The 23,038-nt window shown below is 43.7% G+C and overlaps 1 protein-coding gene and 1 long non-coding RNA gene across 3 annotated transcripts in view; both read right to left on the reverse strand.

Annotated features, from left to right (window-relative positions):
* Positions 1-23,038, reverse strand: part of ATPSCKMT (ATP synthase c subunit lysine N-methyltransferase) — a 216,449-nt gene that overhangs the window by 132,921 nt on the left and 60,490 nt on the right. The gene's annotated exons all lie outside the window — the stretch shown is intronic.
* On the reverse strand, positions 20,599-22,155 carry LOC307220054. Its single transcript, XR_013840662.1, has 2 exons — positions 21,386-22,155; positions 20,599-21,128 (listed from the first exon to the last, which is right to left on the reverse strand). It is a non-coding gene; the product is annotated as an uncharacterized lncRNA (long non-coding RNA).

Raw genomic sequence — 23,038 nt, forward strand, 5'->3', positions numbered from 1 at the left:
AACTCAATTTGAATATTGAACAGTTCAATATTCACAGTTAGTAAATCAAGAAATTGAATGGAAGATAAGAAGGATGAGACAAAGAAATTTTGAATCTGCAAATAAATGTGGGAAATTACTAGCCTGGCAATTAAAGAAGAGACAAAAACAAAGTACTATTACAAACATTGTTACAGAAGGAAAATCTGTAGAGAACCCTGCAGACATTGGAAAATGCTTTTATAAATATTATAAACAACTGTATAAAAAGGATAAAGAAGACATGGGGAAAATCGAGCAATTTATAAAGATTAATAGTTTGCAACAGATTCCGGAGGATAAAAAGATCCTACTAAAAGGTCTAATTACAAACCAGGAAGTGGAACAGGCAATAAACTCAATGCAACTGGGCAAGACACCAGGACCTGATGGTCTATCAGTGAAATATTATAAGACATTGAAAGACTGGCTTATTCAACCTCTGGTAGAAGTATCTAATTCGATTCTGCGAGGGGGCAAAGCACCTGAAACCTGGTAGGAAGCTTATATTTCTCTGATTCCTAAACAGGGTCAAGATAGATCCAGTGTTAAAAACTACAGACCAATCTCCCTACTCAATGCTGATTACAATTTTTTTGCAAATATACTGACCAACAGGCTAAAGAAGGTTTTATCTGAGTATATCCATAAAGACCAGGCAGGATTTCTGCCTGGAAGACATATGAAAGACAATATTAGAAATGTTGTGGATATTTTGGAAAAGTTAGAAGCAAGAAAGAGTCGTAAAGCAATGTTAATGTTTATTGATGCAGAGAAAGCCTTTGACAATGTATCTTGGAGTTTTATGTTACATAATTTAGAGAGTATGGGGATAGGCCATGATTTTTTAAATGGTATTAAAGCGATCTATCTAGAACAAAAAGTCAAAATTATTGTAAATAATGTGGTTTCAGAGGAAATTAGAATTGAGAAGGGAACCAGGCAAGGGTGCCCACTTTCCCCTCTGTTGTTTATTTCAGTCCTGGAGGTCTTGCTAAGTATGATTAGAAAGGATGAACAAGTCAAAGGTATCACAGTAGGTTCGCAACAATACAAATTAAAAGCCTTTGCTGATGATCTAGTTTTGACATTACAAGATCCAGACTCCAGTGAAGTTAAAGCACTGCAGCTGATACAAGAGTCTGGTCAGGTAGCAGGATTTAAATTTAACAAGAGCAAGACCAAAGTAATTGAGAAAAATCTGGATAACGAAGAAAGAAAACTATTACAAGAAAAAACGTGCCTAGATTTTGTGAAAAAAGTTAAATATTTGGGGGTGAACCTGTCTGGGAAAAAATTGAATCTATATAAAGATAATTATGAGAAATTATGGAATGAAATTAAAAGAGACTTGGAGATATGGTCAAATTTAAAAATGTCATTAATGGGCCGGATTTCTGTGATTAAGATGAATGTGCTGCCAAAGATGCTTTTTTTGTTTCAAGCCCTCCCAATTATAGATAATGTGAAATGTTTTAAAGAATGGCAGAAAGCATTATCTAGATTTATCTGGCAGGGGAAGAAACCCAGAATTAAATATAAATTACTTACGGATTCTAAAGAAAGAGGGGGATTTTCTCTACCAGATTAAAAAAATTATTTTGAAGCTGCTGCACTTTGCTGGATTAAAGAGTGGATGCAATTAGAAGATACAGATCTATTAGATTTGGAGGGATTCAACAAGGTGTTTAGCTGGCATGCATATTTATGGTATGACAAGGTAAAGGCCCATAATGCATTTAAAAACCATGTAATTAGGAAATTGCTGTATAATGTTTGGATAAAATATAAAGATCTTTTAGAAAGAAAGATGCCCAGATGGCTTTCACCAATGGAGGCAAAGGCCCAGAAAAAATTAAATATGGATACCAAATGGTTGAGATATTATGATTTATTAATGAAAGAAGAAGGTTAGAAATTAAAACCATTTGATCAAGTTAAAGATAAGTTAAACTGGTTACATTATCACCAGATTAATGAATTGTATAAATTGGATAAGAAAAATGGTTTTGCTTTTGAAAAATCTAAGTTGGAGACGGAGTTGTTGGATACCAAAGGTAAAAATTTATCTAAAATGTATAAGTTATTGTTGGAGTGGCACACAAAAGATGAACAAGTTAAATCTGTGGTGATAGATTGGGCAAGAGATGTAGGACATAATATAATGTTTGAGGATTGGGAAAGACTGTGGAAGAAAGGGGTCAAGTTCATCGCATGTACTGTGTTAAAGGAAAATATAATGAAAATGATGTACAGATGCTATTTGACTCCTGTTAAATTAGCAAAGATATTTCATAACTGTGACAATCTATGTTGGAAATGTAAAGAAAAGGAAGGAACCTTTTATCATATGTGGTGGACCTGTCCCAAGGTGAAAGACTCCTGGGAAAAGATTTATAATGAATTTTTAAAAATTATGAAATATACATTTATAAAGACACCAGAGGCCTTTCTTCTTGGAATAACAGGTTTGGAATTGCCCAAGAAATATGTTAAATTATTTTTGTATGCCACAACTGCTGTGCGTATTTTATTAGCTAAAAAGTGGAAAACCCAAGAATTACCAACGATAGAAGAATGGCAGATGAAGATGGTGGATTTTTCAGAGCTAGCCGACCTAACCAGAAGAGTCTGCGACCAGAAGGAGGAGGAGTATCAGGAAGAGTGGATTAAATTTAATGATTACTAAGTTTAATATGTTAAGTCAAATTAACTGAAAACAGCTTGCAGAAACTTAATTGGCTCAGGATTTTATTTATGTTAAGTGTCAAATTAATATGTTTAATTTCATAATGTGAAGATCTAAGGATGTTAATGTTTAAGTTAAATTTTATAAGAACTGTGATTTTGAAAACCGTTAAAAAGATATGCAACGAAATTCAACCAAGGGGAAGCGAGGAAGTCACTTAACAATGTTAACAAGTGTAATTTTCAATAAGGCTATGATTTATGTTTGTTTGTCTTATGTATTTGTTTGTTTATAATGTTGTGAAAACCAATTTTGAAATTTTGAAAAAAAAAGGAATGCAACTCAATTTGCAATGAAGCAGATATGTCTGTGTCAGAAAGATGAGATAAAGAAACATCCAACTTCTCTAGACTATCCTTTAACCTGTGCTAATGTTGCCTCCAGTGTTAGACTGTACCAGTGTTAGGGATGCTGACCCTACTTTCCTGCTTCTTCATCCTTACCTTGGGAGAGGAAATATATTTGTGTGTGTGTCTCCAACAGAAATGAAAGAGCAATCATGGCTCTTTGCCTCTCCACTTTAGGTTGACACAACTAGGACTAGGATCTTTCCTATCAAGCATATATTTCCTTTAATAAACATAGCTTTGTTATTTTCCAAACTCAGAGTCTCTGTGAGATTACACGCAGAGTAATGAGTGATTTGGTATTCAGTTAGGCTTTCAAGTTGCATGTTAACTCCAGACACCCATCAAGTAGTTTGGCAGAAGCAAGAAGGTGGAGATGAGAAGAAACAAGAGAAAGGAGCCATTGATGGGCAATTTCTTCCCTGCAACACCCACCCACCCACCCACCCACAAGATAGTGGGGATGGCAGTGTTTAGGGTGGAGGAGAACTTCAACCTGTAGATCCTGTTGTATTTCCCTGCCCTTTCTTCATTTAAGTTAATGGAGAAGTATTTGCAAGAGGATACAGTCAGGAAGGACACGGGTGGTGCTGTGGGTTAAACCACAGAGCCTAAGACTTGCCGATCAGAAGGTCGGCGGTTGGAATCCCCGCAACAGGGTGAGCTCCCATTGCTCGGTCCCTGCTCCTGCCAACCTAGCAGTTCAAAAGCACGTCAAAGTGCAAGTAGATAAATAGGTACCGCTCTGGCGGGAAGGTAAACGGCGTTTCCGTGCGCTGCTCTGGTTCGCCAGAAGCGGCTTAGTCATGCTGGCCACATGACCCGGAAGCTGTACACCAGCTCCCTTGGCCAATAAAGTGAGATGAGCGCCGCAACCCCAGATTCGGCCACAACTGGACCTAATGGTCAGGAGTCCCTTTACTTTTACCTTTTTACAGTCAGGAAAAGGGGGACACTCCTGCAGCCAATATGAATGTTATATGACTACATTTGTGACCATAACTAATGACAGTCTGAGTGCTGCTGGCTTTAACTGTGAAAGGGCAGATGGTCTCCAGTTTATCTTGGCTGCTTTTACAAACTGTTAGCAGAACATGTGGCAGAGCCAGGGACTGGCCTGGCATAGCAGCAAATGACCCTGTCTACTTTTCCATTGCTAGTCGTTAATCCTGGATACAGTTTGTGTGTAAAAATTCAAGAAAGGCTTAAAAGGGGGAAACTACTTTAGAAAGCCATCTGGATATAAGAATGCCCATCTTTGATTAGCACATCCCGTCTGGGTCAGTGTTCTGCCTCCAGCAATGGCCAGCTGGATACCCCTGGGAAGCTTCATAAGTGGGACATGAAGAAGATGGCCACAGCTCCTCCCCTCCCCTCTTCTGCCAATCAGTTATGAACATGGAGGCTCCAGTGAGCTACTTATTGGCTGGTGGCCACTGACAAACCATGAAGTTGTACAACCCTCTTTTTCTTTGAAGGCATTTGAGTTGATGACCAACACCACATCATGAAGTAGCATGTTCCATCCAGTTACCTTGGGGATAACCTTTTGGGGGCTCTGTACAAGTTGCAGGTGATGTTGAAACCAGTTGGTGGTGGAGCCAGAGTCAATTGCGGGCACACGCGCTAAACCCTGTCTGTGGTGCCTACCCTTTCCCCCAAAGAATGAGACAAGAGACCAGAGTATGGGTTCAAATTGGCCACAACTTTATTGAGCTTTGGGAGTGGGAAACTTGGCACAGGCCTTGGCAGGTAACCCTCTCAGCCTGTCTGGCTGCGGATATGCAGGCAGTTGAGGCCCAGTGAGAGGGGACTGTAAAGCACAAACGTACACAGCATGCCCTTCCACTAACCTCGTCCTGGGAGTTTGACCTACATGCCGCCGCTCTAGGGCCAGGGACCCCTGGTTTTTGCCCTTTAACAGGCCCTGCAAATGCTGCCGCTTGGGAAGGGAGCATGAATGCATCCCCCTCAACTTGATGATAGACTAAAGGAGACCTTGCCAAGGCCTAAAACTGCCAAAGTTGTGACGAAATGCCACGGGAAGGTGAAACCTGCCAAAGCAGGGAAAATTCCTTCCAGTTCTGAATACAGCAACCATCTTACGACCGCAGCAGCGCCTGCTGACCTGGAATGCAAAATATTACTATGTAAAGAAAAAAAATTCATTAACTTGATGGCCGCTGACCTAGGATGAAATTATTTGGAGGCAAGAAATTATTAATTTTGAGGGAGGGAGGGTGGGTGGGTGATCCTGGAAGGAAGAAAACCAAGTGAGGCTTGGACGAAAGGGTCAGCCTAGCCCCACCCCCAGCCGGCCATCCATTGTCCTCCCTGGCTGAGGGCAGGTCAAAGGCCAAGCCAAGCAGGTGGGAGGCACCCATCCAGGTGAGCCCCCACTCGGTGCCGCAAACCCCGCCCACCTGTAGGGAAGGGAGGGCGTAAAATGTGGGTGAGACTACACTTCTTCCTTTCTGAAATGCTCCCTCTTTCTCTTTTCCCACTTGCTAGAGGTCTGAACTGATCACTTGCAGAGCAGCTCCTCCCACAGTTTTTATTGCTCCCCCATTCCAGTTCTCCCTCCGTTCTGCCCTCCTCCTCTCCCTGTGGACTCACATGAAATTAGGCTAAGGATGTATAGGGACACAGCCACAGTCTTTGAGACTGCAGGAGATACATTGCTGATTTTCATCCAAAATGGCTATATTTCTGGAATTTTTCAACTTCTTCCTGTTTGTCTTCAAATTATTTCTAATATGAATAAGTCAAAGCTGTTATTACTCTATCGGGTTTACAAGATTACAGTTGAAAATGAAAGCAAGAGGATGAAAAGTTTCTATACTTGAAAAGCAGCTATAAATGAGAGAGGAAGGAAGGCGAATGAAATGAGATGTTGTTGTGATTAGCTCTTAGCATGGATTAGAAGGACAAAACATCTCTCATACCACACAAGGATGTGGCACTTTAACATTCAAAATGCCCAGTGAGATAACACAGTCCCGAGATGAGTGTGTTAACTTTACATTTTTAATACCAAATCTTTTGTTCCGGACCTTGCACCAGCCTTCTGCGTTTCTTGTTTACCTAACTAAATGTGTGAGATGAGAGCATCAGACATGTGGAAGTCATGTGGGATACAGTAAACAGCCAACAGATGGATGCTATTTATTTTGTTTTGGAGGCTTTTCATAAGTTTTCATAAGTTCCAATGGTTGTTTTGCTTACGGGCTAACTCAGAGACAATTTACACGCACACACCCTCTGTGCTTATTTCCGAAATTTTAGTATGTGTCAGGCATCTGCTATTGGAAGCAAACTGAATGCATTGTACTGGCACAGAGGTTTCCAAACAGTGTATGAAACACCAACAGTGTATGAAACACCCTTGGGTGCCTTATAAACTTGGCCAGGCACCTGAGAAAAATGGTAATGGTGAACTAGTTCCCTTGAAAGACCGATTGCTTACACAACTGATCTTCTCCTGCACTGCACACTAAAGAGCAGTGTTGGGTGTGTTCGGGTACAATCTCAATTTGTGATGGTGAGGATGAGGACCAAAGCAGATGTGATGTGGAAGATCTGTGCAGAGGCACTTGGGAAAGGATGGAATGCTTGGGGAGATATTTATTTAACCCTCCCCCACATTACTTTCAGATTTAAACCCCGCTCCAAAGCTGCTATCAGCTGCTCTTCCATGATGGGTACAGCTTCAGATTGTGTACTGTATGTGGTTTCAAATGAAGACACAATGTGAGGGAAAGACTCAAAACTCCTCCCTCCCCACTGTTACACCTCTGATCCCACAGGTGATTTTATGGATAGGGAAAGATCTGGGGAGACTGGATTATCTTATGTCATGTCAGACTTGGCCATGAAGCCAAACAGTGCTGGCTGTGAACTATAGATTCCTCTTCAGTGTTCGAGTGTGTGTGTGTGTGTGTGTGTGTGTGTGTGTGTGTGTTTTATGTGGAATATTCATGATGGTAGAAAGACTAAAAATTTCTGCAATGGCCTACTAATATTGAAAGCTACCATTCTATTGGTTTCTGCAGATGTAACTCGAAAAGACGATTCAGCACAATTTATTCTTCTTCCTAGTGAGCCAGCTTCCCCTGCCTTATCTGTATTTAACTAAATTGAATTAAATCACAACATTTATAACTACCCTTCACTAAATGATTCCAGGTCTGAGTACATTAACATGCAAAATAGTAGTAAAACAACTAAGCAACATTCTGCAGAAGGAGGTGGTTGTCTTCAAATATATGCCCAGACTGCTTCACCCATCCCCAAAGGCCTGGGCAAGAGATGCATCTTTCCCTACCATTGAAAAGTATATAATGTTGGTGCACCTTGTATATTGCACCTTAGAGGGAAAGGCATTTCACAATCTGGGGGGCACCACCATCAAGGCCTTCTCAAACATCATCACCCCACCCATGCTTAACGTGGGGGTGGGATCACAAGTACGGTTTCGCCTGCCAATCATAAAACCTGGTTGATATGGTAGAAGGCACTCTTTCAGGTATTTGGAAACAAGACATTGAAAGCTCTTTGTGTCAACCCTAAGCAAATTAAATTGTGCTTGAAAGCAAATTGCAAACTCATGCAGATCTTTTAGAACCGGTGCTGTCTGGTCAACAGTGTACACCAGTGTTTAGGGTGCTGCACACTGCAACAGGTACAACATCTGGACTGTCTCAAAGGGTTGCTCTGTGAAAAGCACATTACAATATTCCAATATGACCAGAGCATGAGTAACTGTGGCAAGAATTTATTTATGCAGGTGAACCAGTTGTCGCTGCATATAGGCATGCCTCACAACTGGAGTTACCTGGATTTGAAGCAACAAAGATAGGTCCTGAAGCCAAGCTATATACCTGCTCTTTCAAGTGGAGGGCAACCCATTCAGACCAGGTTATCTTCCCATTTCTTGCACCTAGGAACCAAAAATACACAGCAGTGCCTCCATTGTGTCTGGATCCAACATCAGCCCCTTACAACCCTAGGCAATGCTCCAGTGCCTGAATCACCTCTCCACATGCAGATGCAGTAGAGAGAAAGAGCAGGGTTTCATCAGCGTATTTATGGCACCTCATTCCAAAACCCTGATGATGTCGTCATCCAGTAGCTTCAGGCAAATGTTAAGCAGCCGAGGAGGGGATATCCTGCATGTCACTCCCATTGCTAAAATCCCTCTACTGCTACTCTCTATAAATGGCCTTGGAAGAAGGAACAGAACCAGTGCTTTTTTTCTTAAAAAAATGTTTAGGGGTACTCACATTTTGACCTCAAGAAAATCACCATTTTATAGTTCAAATCGGCGGGGGGGGGGGGGGATACAGTAAATGGACAAAAGTAGAAAGATTCACAAATGTTTAGGGGTATGCATACCCCTGCATGCCCCCAGGAAAAAAAGCACTGAGTAGAACCATTGGGTGCCTGCCACCGACAGTCCATGGAACAACTCCAGGAGAGAGAGAGCCCGTGTGCCAAGGTGAGCATAGAATGGAGTTTGGCAGCCACTTCAACATATTCTGGCACTCCCTTCCTGAAGCAAGTTCATAATCATTTATGGATTGCTCCTGTTTTCGAAGATTTGTTCCTCTATAAGCAGAAATGTATTAATCAATGATTGATGAATAATATGAATATGAATAAAGCTTGCCAATATTTTCTCATAAGAAATAAAATATTGAAAAATGAAAATCCCAGTGCTAACATTTCGCAGGAGGGATGAGTGACAGCACTGCCAGCTCACAATGGAACAGAGCCATGGGGTGTTAGTGAGAAGAGCGGGGCAGTCTGGCAGATTTGCGGGTGGTAGCCTCACAACAGGGTTCTAATTTCCTTTTCTGTGGGGCCTCAAATATATTTATTACACTTGTCTTCATGTCCTTATCTCTATATGGCACCCAGATAATATTTTTATCTTCTATTCCCTACTCAGTGTCAGATAACCCCCCCCCCCCAAGCGATGGCTGAACTCTTAGCTGGATAAATACCTGCGAATTTCACATCTGGTGGCCAAATTTGCTCTGGCAGTTAAGAAGCTTTGCTCCAGCTATGCTAATGAATTGTAATTTCAAAATTTTATGCTGTGTAATTTTAAAGAATATGTTGTGTGATTTAGATGAATGTCTTAATTTTTGCCCTCTGTTGTTCACAGCCTTTGTCTATATACAATAAATTGAATTGATTATGTTAGTGTCCCCCTCTCAGGCAATCTTTCCTGAGAAAGAAAAAAGGAAAAAATTCAGAGACCGGAAGAATGTATTGTAGAAAGCAGGTGTGTAAATTTAAGGAATAAGCGTGAAGGCTGGTAATGGGCCTTGTTTGTGTAAAATAACTTCCCCTTTAGGTTTTGCTGATCTTCCCTTGGAAATCCTGAGAAGAATATTACACTCTTGAAACCATGAAGCCACCTCCTGGAAATGGTAAGTCTACCCCTTTTGGCTCACTCAAGGGTACTGTGTCAGTAAGAAGCCATGGAGATGTAGCATTCATGCTGCTCCCAAAACTATGAAATTAAAACTTGACCTAAGCCCCATTAAATCAGTCGTCTTGACTAATCACAAATTAAGTATACCTGTGAAGAGATCCAAGATTTAGAACCTCAAAGCCAAAGTGAGAGCATTTGGGGTCAAAATTAAGGGAGAGAAGAATAACAGTGACCTCATTGTGGGAGTTTACTATAGATCCCCAAGCCAAATGGAGGACATAGATGATGCCTTCCTGGAACAGATGGCCAAGCATGCAAAAGGAAGGGAGATAGTAGTAATGGGGGACTTCAATTACCCGGATATTTGCTGGATGTCAAACTCAGCCAAGAGCATAAGGTCAAACAGATTCCTCACTGGCCTTGCAGACAACTTCGTTGTCCAGAAAGTGGGAGAAGCAACAAGAGGAACAGCATTTTAGATCTGGTCCTAACCAATGTTGATGACCTGGTTAGTGGGGTAGAAGTGGAAGGATCATTAGGCGCGAGTGATCATGCTCTTCTGAAGTTTACTATACAGCAGAAAGGAGCAGCCAAGCATACTAGGACTCAATTTCTTGACTTTAAGAAAGCCGACGATGGGCTGCATCAATAGGAGTATAGCATCTAGATCAAGGGAAGTAATAGTGCCACTGTATTCTGCTCTGGTCAGACCTCACCTGGAGTACTGCGTACCCAGAACTGCGTCCAGTTCTGGGCACCACAGTTCAAGAAGGACACTGACAAACTGGAACGTGTCCAGAGGAGGGCAACCAAAATGGTCAAAGGCCTGGAAACGATGCCTTGTGAGGAACGGGCTAAGGGAGCTGGGCATGTTTAGCCTGGAGAAGAGGAGGTTAAGGGGTGATATGATAGCCATGTTCAAATATATAAAAGGATGTCACATAGAGGAGGGAGAAAGGTTGTTTTCTGCTGTTTTCTGTTGTTTTCTGCTGCTCCAGAGAAGCGGACACGGAGCAATGGTTCCAAACTACAAGAAAAAAGATTCCACCTAAACATTAGGAAGAACTTCCTGACAGTAAGAGCTGTTTGACAGTGGAATTTGCTGCCAAGGAGTGTGGTGGAGTCTCCTTCTTTGGAGGTCTTTAAGCAGAGGCTTGACAACCATATGTCAGGAGTGCTCTGATGGTGTTTCCTGCTTGGCAGGGGGGTTGGACTCGATGGCCCTTGTGGTCTCTTCCAACTCTATGATTCTATGATTCTATGATTCTATGATTCTAAGTCCAGTTCCATTGCTTTCAGTGGTACTTTTGCTGTTGTTTAGTCGTATAGTCGTGTCCGACTCTTCGTGACCCCATGGACCAGAGAACGCCAGGCACTCCTGTCCTCCACTGTCCCCCACAGCTTGGTCAGACTCATGCTGGTAACCTCGAAAACACTATCCAACCATCTCGTCCTCTGTCGCCCCCTTCTCCTTGTGCCCTCCATCTTTCCCAACATCAGGGTCTTCTCCAGGGAGTCTTCTCTTCTCATGAGGTGGCCAAAGTACTGGAGCCTCAGCTTCACAATCTGTCCTTCCAGTGAGCACTCAGGGCTGATTTCCTTCAGAATGGAGAGGGTTTGATCTTCTTGCAGTCCATGGGACTCTCAGGAGTCTCCTCCAGCACCATAATTCAAAAGCATCAATTCTTCGGCGATCAGCCTTCTTTATGGTCCAGCTCTCACTTCCATACATCACTACTGGGAAAACCATAGCTTTAACTATACGGACCTTTGTTGGCAAGGTGATGTCTCTACTTCTCAAGATGCTGTCTAGGCCTGTCATTGCCCTTCTCCCAAGAAGCAGGCGTCTTTTAATTTCGTGGCTGCTGTCACCATCTGCAGTGATCATGGAGCCCAAGAAAGTAAAATCTCTCACTGCCTCCATTTCTTCCCCTTCTATTTTTTTTTTTATTAAATTTTTATTAAATTTTCACATTTTATCAAGACAAACATACACACACATGGACAAAGACAACACATATGAAGTTTCATAACCTTACTTTCCTAACCCCAGTTCTTGACCTCCCCCCCACCCCCCCTTCATACATCCTAGTTCAATTAAATTAACTCAGCAAATTCATATCTCTCATCCTTTGCATATTATTATTGTATAATATATATATATATTTTTAAAAACCATTTACTTGGCCAGATTTTACTTATCCAATTTTCTTATAACTATTAAAGCCTTTTCTAAGGTCGACTCGAGTTCCTTCCACGAATTCCCCTTTAATCTTAAAAATAAGTCATAATAATCAAACACAAAAGTCATAAAGATTTAAAAAACAAGTTCTCCTTTCCCCCCCCCCCACAGCCCCGGTTTCTGTCCCTTCCAAATATCTCCACATCCACAACAACAGTTTTTAGCCTGGATTCCTCACATCTGAGGCCTTTAAGTCCTTGTCAGTCCCTCTTTGCCGATCTTGTTGGTAGCCCTCCTCATTGGTCCTCAGGTTTCGAGAAAGTTCCAACTCGGTCTCATCAGAATTTCTTCCATCCAAAGTACTTGACATCAGCTGCTGCAGAAAATCAATCAATCCATACTCAAATAGGAAGCCCCAGTCATATTTCTTATTTCTTTTAAATTCAAATATTCCAGATGATCCAGGGGCTTCCTCCCTCCTCTTTCGCGTCTTTCGCAGATTTGTAGTCCAAGGGTCTTCTTCTTTTTGTATTCTAACAATGTAAACTTGTGGTTGATAGTCTCCATCTGTACTGGCCCTTGCTCACTCTCCCCCTGTTCCAAAGCTATCTCTTCTGATTCAGCTGCAGATTTTTCCCCAGTCAAGTCCATTGTTCCTACAGCAGAGTCATTTATTTTAGAGTTCAAGGTTATGAGTTGTTTACTCATGACCGTAGTCTGCTCCTGCAGTTTTCCCACAAGAAAGAACATTCTTTCTAACTCTGCCTGTAATTTTCCATCTGCCGCCATTGTAATATTTCAATGTTTCCCCTAGGGGGATTCTAGTTACTTAATAGTCTTTTCCAATAGTCCTTTACTTTGTTATTTCCCTACTTTGTTTCCAACCACTTTAGTTCAAATATAACAGATTAAGTCCAAAAAATATTAAGTGATAAAGTTTTTAGCTTTCACTGCCCGTTTGACAGCTCCTTTGACAGCTGTCAAACTCCTCGTTCCTTTTTCTCCAGCTCACATAAAGGACACCCCCGGGTCTGGGGAGGTTCAAACAAAAACTTCTAAAAATCCACTCCTACTCTCCAGCGCAAATCTTCTTCTGTCAAATTCATAAAGATTGTCTTTTACAAAACACCTTTAGCACATCCCCCGATCGTGCCGAATTCAAGGATAAAGTTTTTAGAGTCCAAATTCCAATCTACTCACGGATTAGTTAAAGTCCAAATTTCAGGGAAGAAAGTCAGCGGTCTCCGACCATGGCTCGCGGCTTCGCTCCACTGCAGTAGCGGTCTACTCACAGCACCACGCCACTCCCCGTACCCTCTCCGCAGCATTTAAAAAGGCTCTTCATGGGTCGGGGGGGCGCTTTAGGTGCCCGCCGAGTCACCAGGTCCGCAGGCTTCCGCGCCTGCGGTTTCTAAGGGTCCCCGCGTCGCCGTCGCGGTAAGACCCGTCTGCAATGGAGCCGATTCCCTCCGGAGCTCGGAGGGAATCCGCCATTAATCGGATCGCGCTAACCCGGAAGTCCATTTCTTCCCCTTCTATTTGCCAGGAGGTGATGGGACCAGTAGCCATGATCTTCGTTTTTTTGATGTTGAGCTTCAGACCATATTTTGCACTCTCCTCTTTCACCCTCAATAAAAGGTTCTTTAATTCCTCCTCACTTTCTGCCATCAAGGTTGTGTCATCTGCATATCTGAGGTTGTTGATATTTCTTCCGGCAATCTTAATTCCGGCTAGGGATTCATCCAGCCCAGCCTTTCGCATGATGAATTCTGCATATAAGTTAAATAAGCAGGGAGACAAAATGCAGCCTTGTCGTACTCCTTTCCCAATTTGGAACCAGTCAGTTGTTCCATATCCAGTTCTAACTGTAGCTTCTTGTCCCACATAGAGATTTCTCAGGAGACAGATGAGGTGATCAGGCACTCCCATTTCTTTAAGAACTTGCCATAGTTTGCCATGGTCGACACAGTCAAAGGCTTTTGCATAGTCAATGAAGCAGAAGTAAATGTCTTTCTGGAACTCTCTAGCTTTCTCCATAATCCAGCGCATGTTTGCAATTTGGTCTCTGGTTCCTCTCCCTCTTCTAAATCCAGCTTGCACTTCTGGGAGTTCTCGGTCCACATACTGCTTGAGCCTTCCTTGTAGAATTTTAAGCATAACCTTGCTAGCGTGAGAAATTAGTGCAATTGTGCGATAGTTGGAGCATTCTTTGGCACTGCCCTTCTTTGGGATTGGGATGTAGACTGATCTTCTCCAATCTTCTGGCCACCGCTGAGTTTTCCAAACTTGCTGGCATATTGAGTGTAGTACCTTAACAGCATCATCTTTTAAAATTTTAAATAGTTCAGCTGGAATACCATCACTTCCACTGGCCTTGTTATTTGCAGTGCTTTCTAAGGCCCATTTGACTTCACTCTCCAGGATGTCTGGCTCAAGGTCAGCAACCACACTACCTGGGGTATATGAGACATCCGTTTCTTTCTGGTATAATTCCTCTGTGTATTCTTGCCACCTCTTCTTGATGTCTTCTGCTTCTGTTAGGTCCTTTCCACTTTTGTCCTTTATTATGGAAATCTTTGTACGAAATGTTCCTTTCATATCTCCAATTTTCTTGAACAGATCTCTGGTTCTTCCCATTCTATTGCTTTCCTCTATTTCTTTGCATTGCTTGTTTAAGAAGGTCTTCTTGTCTCTCCTTGCTATTCTTTGGAAATCTGCATTCAATTTCCTGTATGTTTCACGATCTCCCTTGCATTTTGCTTGCCTTCTCTCCCCCGCTATTTGTAAGGCCTCATTGGACAGCCACTTTGCTTTCTTGCATTTCCTTTTCATTGGGATGGTTTTCGTTGCTGCCTCCTGTATAATGTTATGAGCCTCCATCCATAGTTCTTCAGGCACTCTGTCCACCAAATCTAAATCCTTAAACCTGTTCCTCACTTCCACTGTGTATTCATAAGGGATTTGACTTAGATTGTATCTTACCGGTCCAGTGGTTTTTCCTACTTTCTTCAGTTTAAGCTTGAATTTTGCTATAAGAAGCTGATGATCTGAGCCACAGTCAGCTCCAGGTCTTGTTTTTGCTGACTGTATAGAGCTTCTCCATCTTTGGCTGCAGAGAATATAATCAATCTGATTTCGATGCTGCCCATCTGGTGATGTCCATGTGTAGAGTCGTCTCTTGTGTTGTTGGAAAAGCGTGTTTGTGATGACCAGCTTGTTCTCTTGACAGAACTCTATTAGCCTTTGCCCTGCTTCGTTTTGATCTCCAAGGCCAAACTTGCCAGTTGTTCCTTTTATCTCTTGACTCCCTACTTTAGCATTCCAATCCCCTATAATGAGAAGAACATCCTTCTTTGGTGTCACTTCTATAAGGTGTTGTAAGTCTTCATAGAATTGGTCAATTTCAGTTTCTTCAGCACCAGTAGTTGGTGCATAAACTTGGATTACTGTGATGTTAAAAGGTCTGCCTTGGATTCGTATCGAGATCATTCTATCATTTTTGAGATTGCATCCCAGTACAGCTTTTGCCACTCTTTTGTTGACTATGAGGGCCACTCCATTTCTTTTACGGGTTTCTTGCCCACAGTAGTAGATATGATGGTCATCCGAACTGAATTCACCCATTCCCGTCCATTTTAGTTCACTGATGCCCAGGATGTCAATATTTATTCTTGCCATCTCATTTTTGACCACCTCCAACTTACCCATGTTCATGGTTCTTACATTCCAGGTTCCTATGCAATATTTTTCTTTACAGCATTGGACTTTCCTTTCGCTTCCAGGCATATCCGCAACTGAGCGTCCTTTCGGCTTTGGCCCAGCCGCTTCATCAGCTCTGGATCTACTTGTACTTGCCCTCCGCTCTTCCCCAGTAGCATGTTGGACGCCTTCTGACCTGAGGGGCTCATCTTCCAGCGTCATAACTTTTATATGCCTGTTGTCTTTGTCCATGGAGTTTTCTTGGCAGGGATACTGGAGTGGCTTGCCGGTTCCTCCTCCAGGTGGATCACGTTTGGTCAAAACTCTCCACTATGACCTGTTCATCTTGGGTGCCCTGCTCGGCATAGTTCATAGCTTCTCTGAGTTCTTCAAGCCCCTTCGCCACGGCAAGGCAGTGATCCATGAAGGGGCAAATTGCAGAAATGATGGTTTGATCATAATGGTTGCAACTTCCGAAAATATGTTCCGAAAATAAGATGACCCATTAAACGTGAAATTTGCTTTTTTAAAGAAAAAAGACTGAGCTGTAGAGTTCTTCAAATAATTAAGAAATAATTATTGTATTATTGTGACAATTAACATATGATTTCTATTATCAGAAATCTGTCTCTTAATTAGACGGTCACCGAATTTCTTTCTCTCAGTGTAGAAATGGGTATTTTCTAATTGTCTTCTTCTTAACTGGGTTTGTGTCTTAGAAAACAAAAAATTAAGCTCCATGAAAAATTGGCCTCCTAAGCAGGATGCAAACACTGCCTGCCCATAAAACACAAATCTTGCATTCAGATTTTAGTTATTGTCCCATAGGTAGGATAAGGAGCAAGAGACTGATTTACATTAATGACAGATATTTGTTTACAATTATTTTCATGGAGCTGCTGCTGTTGCCCCAGCTGCTGCTCCTGCAAGCAACGCCATCAGTGGCTTCCCAATGCTATTGGCCACTTCTGGACCCTTGGCATCTGAACCAGCCATTCAGGGCAGAACCTTGAGGAGCTGGGTTCACTACAATGTGGGTGAAGATAGAGGGAACATCCTAAATGCAAGGGAAATGGTCTGAATACAGACTGAGGACAGAACAGAACATCCCAACATGCAGTGAAGGTGTAGGCCAATGTAACAATGTAAGTTGTTTGACCATGCATTCACTACATTGTGACATTCTTTTCAGGGAAGGGCCAGGGCACATTGGAAGAGCGTCTGCCTTGCGCGCAGAAGGTCCCGTCTTCAATCCCCAGCATCTCCAGGTAGGGCTGGGGGATACTCACTGTCTGAAAGGGTTGCTGCCAGTCAGCGTAGACAATACTGAGATAGATGCAACGCTGTGTCTGATTCTGTATGAAGCAATTTCCTGTGTTCCTCTGTACTGAACATCCAGGACAAAAAACTATGGTAGCAGCTGACCATTTATGCATAAGTCCAGAGGAAGAGCCCGGTTGGATCAGGCCAGTGCCCATCTAGCCCAGCATCCTGTTCTCACAATGGCCAGTCAGATGCCTGTGGGATGCCCAGGAGCAGGAGACCTGAGCACAAGAACACTCTTCCCTCCTGTGGCTTCTAGCAGCTGGTATTCAGAAGCATCTTGGCTAGCAGTCCTTGATAGCCTTTACCTCCATGAATTTGTTGAATCCCATTTTGAAGCCATCACTGCTTCCCTTGGAAACAAAGTCCATAGTCTAACAATGCATTCTGTGAAAAGGTACTTTCTTTTATATGTCCTAAATCTTCCAACATTCAGCTTCATTGGATGCAGTGGAAGACCTTGGGGTCTCAAATTTCGGTGGCAACCTGTGCAATGCCAAAATTCGGCGTGTGCACACCCTGCCTCTCACCTTGCATTCTACATCATAGTTGCAGCGCTCCCTGCAACACCCCTGAGGCAAACTGGTCACACTCCCCTTCTGTTCCACCTGTCAGAAAATGAGAAATGTTTCCGAGTTACAAGAAAAAAAGATGGAGTTATAATGGTGAACTCTATGCTGAGTGGGCCAACACTGATATGTGTGAGCTGATCAGTTTGATCAGGCAAATGTTTGGGGAGCTGAGGGGTCCGTGATGACAACGCAAAGGCAGCCCGGCCCCTTGTTGGTTTAAACTATAGGGATTTAAAAACACCACACATGTCCCTGTATTTTGAAGGGGTCGTGTCAGCTCAGGAATAACCCCTTAAATTCTCAGATATATATTACTGGAACAGGAACTGCTCAACAGCAGTGTTTTGGAGCAAACCTTTGGAGGTATCAGGGAGAAGGTACAAGGCAATTCTATTGAGGTTACATTTCTCCTTGTATGCTATTTTAATATCATGCTAGAATTTAAAAAAACTTTTCTTAAATCTCAAACTTTTAATAATCTGTTTACTGAGCTTGATGTTAAAGCAGCTGCGACTTCTGTTGTGGTCAGGCCCAAGAGCTTTGAAGCATTTGTAAAGATATTCATGGGCTCCACTAGCCTTTGGTAGCCTTTCTTTAGGGGAAAAGAAAAGAAAGCTTCCTGGCAAGACATTAGGAGATGAATGCTAATAGATACAACCTCAATTTGCTCATCGAAGCTGCTCCACAATCCAGTGTAATCAGTGGTTTCGGTATATTAATCCCCATAGTTTCCTTTTCTTTTCTTCTTCCAAAGTTCAGGACAAGCTCACGGTTTGCCTATCAGCATGTAATTTCCACCCACTCTGTGATGTTCTAGCTTTTTGAAAGAGAGAGCTAAACCTCCCCACACAAGTGTTTATTGGGACCTAACAGCAATGCAAAGCTATAACAGGATTAATCAGTCCCTAGGTACCATTTACAGGAAAGCCATTATGGATTCTTACACTTTGCAAAAGAGACTCCCTGGAACAGTCACACTACACTGTAGATGTGGATCTCAGATTCACTATATGGAGCTGCTGGAAAGAAAACAGAGATTAACACCTCTGAGGATCCCTGGGGACTCTGAAAGATTGCACTTCCTCAACCAAAAAAGGGGACTTGGCTTGAAATTTCCTGCTGCAATTGCTTTGTTTCTCACACCTGCCAGAGATCCATTTTCTTGATTGAGAAAATTCAGGGCGTTTTCTTTTCTTCTTAAACTTTCACATGCATTTAAAGAAAAGGATATGAGTGGTGTCATGAATACAAATGGATCCAACCTTCACTGGATCTACAAAAGGAATTGGATTCCCAGGCCAGCCTCAGCTACAAATGTTCCAAATTTTCATTGAAGCTGATACAGGTTTATTTGTTTGAAAACACTTGTACCCTGCTGTAAATAGCACTTTCAGAAAATCAATGTCACAAAAGTACACATTGCATAACTGCAACCACACTATAGTACAGAAGAAACCATAAAAGCAACAGGTCACAAAGAGGCAAAATGCAACCATCTGATGCGGTAAAACCCAGCAACCAAATAGCTCACCCAAAGAAACAAGAGAGCCTTTACTTGGTACCTAAAAGATAACAATAAAGTTCTCAAGTGGGTTGCTGTGAGCCACTGGACTTTCACAACCAGAACAGGCCATGTCCCTGGTGGCCAGACAGGCGGTGGCATCTGGAGAAGACTGTCATTGAAGAATTTAGCTCCTGGGTTGGTTCATAAGAGAGTAAGGATCCCCCAGGTACCCTCATGGTTCTGGACCAGGGTTGGGCAGGAGGTAGATCTGGGTCTACTGGTAGATCTCTGAGTGATTGGCACTAGATCTGCAATGGTTTCTTGCTACTAATTTTTTGAATAACTTCTCCCATCTAAATTAGGCTGCTTGAAATGAGGAAAGCTAACCAGGAGTTGATTTCAGTTGGGAAAGACTGATCAGGTTCAGGTTCAGAATGTGTCCAGAGGCACCTGTTCTTTTACACTTGGCTCTGGTTGGTAGATCCTGGGGTTCTAGGAAGAAGGAAAAAACGTAGTTCCAACAAACTTGAACTCTGCCCACACCTGTACTAGACAACTTATGGCTTTATAAATAAAAACCAGCAGGAAGCCACATGGGTGGTATGGACATGAAGGCAACAGTGGCAGTTTGGGAGAGGAGAGCTCTGGGTCCCCAGGGAAGCGAAATGGGATTCAGTTTAGGCCAGACAAAAGGAAACACTTCTGGCCTAAAAAACAAAAAATTGTTTATGGGATTGGCACCTACCCAGCTGCTCAGAAAACTGAGGCAATTTTTGAAGAGTGTTTTTTTAAAAAAAAGAAATCAAGGGGTGTATCAATTTTATGAAATAAATAGATAAATGTGGAGATGACCCCTGAGTTTCAGAGGCTTGCTTTGGCAGGGCCATGCTACAAGCTATAAGTTCCTCGGGTGCTCATTGATGTGCAAGGGAGTGAGGAGGTGGAGGGGCCCTTTCAGAAAAACCAGAGGGAGACTCCGTTCCTTTGCTAGCTGGCACTGACCTGGCTTTTCAGGTAAGGGGAAAAAGACAGGGCTCCCTTCTTTTCAGTGGACGGCACCTGGCAAATTGTAGTGAGCGCTGCTTGCTTGCCTGCCCGTCTTTGCCCTGCCGTGTCTGAACAATGGAAGGAGACAAATGGGATTCCTCTCTGAAGAATCGCTCTTTTCCTTGCAGCTCCAGGTGCTCCAGGTGCAGAAGCAGCACCTGCCCATTGATGCGACCGCTGAATTGCCCTGCCAACAAGCCAGCCAATCCAGTGGCTCTGCTTCGCGCGCGGTGGTGGTGGTGGGGAGATCCGCTTTTCAGAGTGTTTCAGACAATTTATAATTATTCCATTTCAGGAGCATCAAAATCTCGGAGCTGCTCACATGTCCTACACATACTGATCCCTATTATTAAAGGAAAGGAAAGATCCCCCAATAGGTGGTTGATAACGTCGGCGCACGTGTAGTTGTTCTTTTCAAACCACACTTAAAGTGATCAGAGATGCGCCTCTTGGACGCTTCATTAGGGTTCGCGCAAGAGAACTGCACAGTGGAGTCTATACATAGGAGCCAATTCCTAGGGGTCGACGTTCCTTCAGCCCCCCCTTAAATATTTGAGGTGGCCGTCCTCCCCCAAGTTGATGGGCACTGCCATTCAAATGGTGTACTTGCGCCCAGTCTTGTGAGGCAGGGCGGGACTTACCTGCCGTCCCGTCCTCCCAATGTTTTAGTCAAGTTGGCATCCCTTAGTCTATTCTTTGCTGTGATATATTTAAAAAAAAAAAATAACAGAAAGGCAACAAATACTTATTGTTGCTTTGTTTTTGAACAACACTAGTTCACTTTGATGAGGGCTTGGTGAGTTTCTGAATCCCTCCCCCGTCCGAAGTGGCCCCTTCCTTGCGCACGAACCCAAATACTGTAGGTTGATTTTGGAAGTTAAGTCCAACTGAATGCATGGGAGATCAAGCAGCGAGCCAGGAAGTTCTCGATTGGTGGCGCTCGGGAAAGGTCCGCGCCAAGACCCAGCCTCCTGCCCACTAAAACCGCCGGGAAAGCATTGCTGTAATAGGGTGACTTCTGACTGAGATCGCGCGCCCTCGAAGCGCTTTGAAGGGAAGAAAGCGCTAATGTCACATTCGAGAAGAGTCCACTTTCCTGTGGCATCCTTGCTCACACGAATGCCATCTTTTAAACAAGAGAGCAAACATTTCCCCATTAAAGCAAACCCTGGATCGCTTGCTCCTTCCATGCGAGAAAGCTCCAGCATCTTTTCCATGCGCAGCCTTGATTCTGGTAGTACTTCCCTAGGAATAAGAAAAAAGCGCCTTTGAGCAATACATTTCCTGCTCGGCGACAGCAGCTCTTGATCATAATTCTGGAATAGACTACCAGATCTGCCTGAACAGCAGGCCTTCATCTTAGATCAAAGGAGGGGGCCTTGTGGCACTGAACTCCATCTCCCATCAGCACCTGTCCGCCCGGCAAATGGTCAGGGATGGTGGGAACTGGAGTCCAGACACCTGGAGGTCATCCGTTTCCCCAATTCTCCTTGAGAGCTTACATGCTTTAGTGCGGGATCCAGCCAGAACGAGGTACTCTGAAGGCCTCGGATTTGAAAGGGATGGAACGTTTCTCTCCTGTTGAAACAAAAGGGCATTTCAGCTGCTTCTGGGGGAAGAGAGGGCACTGCCTGCCGGCCCACCACAGGGTGCAACTCCACGCTAAGCATTTTCAAGTCCCACGGAGCCTTTGCACGTAGAGAGACGCACGTCGAGAGACGCTGAAACGTGCGGGACGATGGCGCAGCTCCGAAGCACATTCCCGTCCCGACAGTTTCAACAGATCTGGCCGGGGGAGTCACGCTCTCTAGAAAGCCAACAGAGTTTTTCTCCTGGAAGCCAACAGAGTTGACTGTGGCGATCCTGGAGCCTCGGGCCCCTTGAACGTCGCCGGGCTAAGGTCTCCGTGAGGCCGACCTGCCGGCTCAAAGCTGGTTCCCTCAATCCGCTGAAGCCCTTTGCTCTGGGGTCGCCTGCCTGTTCCTTTCTTCGTCCGCGCCGGCTCCTGCGCTTGCGCTCGCTGCCAAGGCGCCTCAGTGCGGTTGGCCGACCGAGTCCCTGCCAGTCTTTCTTCAGCGGTTCGCCTGGAACATTTCGCACTAGCCCAGCTGCGTGAGGCGGTTTGTTTTAGTTACGAAATGTTGGCGATGGGTCACCCCTAGGGTGCCGGTTACACCTGGCGAGCTCCTGCTGGCCGCCTGCTCTGAAGGCAGGTCGGGGGCGGCGGTGGATGCCCAGGGCGCGAGGCCTTTCCGGATGGCCAGGAGCGCAAGGGGGCCGCGGGAGAACTGCTTTGCTGCATTCTGTTTCTGACGCCATTTCCTGTTGGTTGTCCAGAGCAGTAGGTACTCAAAGATATACTGCTCCTGAGCGCAGAGGTTCCATTTTAGCTGTCACCGAACCAATCAATCTTCTATTGAAATCTTTAGCAGAGTTAGAACTGGGGAAGTGAAATGCCTTTCTTACGACCCCCGTCCGCCCTTTATGCCAAGCCAATAGTTTGGGAAGTGGATGGGAATTATTATGGCTAGGCCAATGTGATTACTATCAGCCTAGTTCCTCTGGAATTTTTGAAATCCAAGCATTTCAACCGAAGTCGAAAGTCTGGACTGTGGCTGCCGGAGTTTTCCTTAGTTACCTTCTGAAGAAACAGACCATGGTTAAAGCATCAACTTTATTTCTTTTCTCTGCCTGTGGTGCGATCCAGTCTAAGGCATGCACTTTTCAGTCCTATTGATTTCAATCCTATACATTCTATACATTCCAATAGGACCACCTACTAAGTGTGCATAGGACTGCGCAACCTTAAGCAAGCGTCTAAATCCCCATAGTAATGAACGAACTATGTGCCTGGTTTGACTATATTGTATGCATACATACATACATTTAAAGCATTTCTATTCAACCTCGCAAGTTCCTTGGAGGAAGATGTTTGTTGTGATTGTTGATGACGATCGTAACATAAAATCCCTAGATATATAGGGTCATCCCCCTCTGAGCAATCCACCGCAAAACATGAAAGCAACCGCAGAAATGTTCTTCAGCAGCACGGCCTGGAGGCGTGCGGATGGGTGAACTAGAGCACTGAAACTATCCAAGTCAGTAGGAAACCGGGAGGTAGTCCTTCCAGATTCATGACCAGGGTATAACATAAG

The sequence above is a fragment of the Podarcis cretensis genome (genome assembly GCF_951804945.1).
Source record: "Podarcis cretensis genome assembly, chromosome: 7".
NCBI classification, from domain to species: Eukaryota; Metazoa; Chordata; class Lepidosauria; order Squamata; family Lacertidae; genus Podarcis; species Podarcis cretensis.